Raw genomic sequence first — 447 nt, forward strand, 5'->3', positions numbered from 1 at the left:
TTTTTTTTTTTTTTAGTTACATCATGTCTTCAAGAAATTTCCTATTTTTAAATGATCTCTGGAACCGGCCGGCACCTTCAATAGTCCGGTCTACCCGAATAGCCCGATGGGAGAAGGAAGGCCGTGGGTACCATGTTGGACGGAACCATCTGCTGCCAGAAATGGGGTAGTGATAGTTCCCCCATGACTTCAGTGGCTGCTCAGAGCAACTTTATTGGTAGGAACTGAGTGCTTTCTTTTCACGTAATCACCGTTGGGGTTAGTGGTAGACACTCTCCTGCGCACCAGAGTTCCCCCGGGAGTTTTGCGAAGAGTTGGGGTTTGTGTTCCCCTCTGCGCCGCAGTTGGTACAGTCCGCCGGCGCACGCACATGGTTAGGAGCTAGCCGGCGCGGGGTGGTCTGGGAGTCGGAAGCGCGCGGCGGAGCCGGGCGAGAACTAGCGCGGG

This window comes from Fukomys damarensis, unplaced genomic scaffold (genome assembly GCF_012274545.1).
Source record: "Fukomys damarensis isolate Sample0158 unplaced genomic scaffold, DMR_v1.0_HiC HiC_scaffold_17, whole genome shotgun sequence".
Taxonomy (NCBI): Eukaryota; Metazoa; Chordata; class Mammalia; order Rodentia; family Bathyergidae; genus Fukomys; species Fukomys damarensis.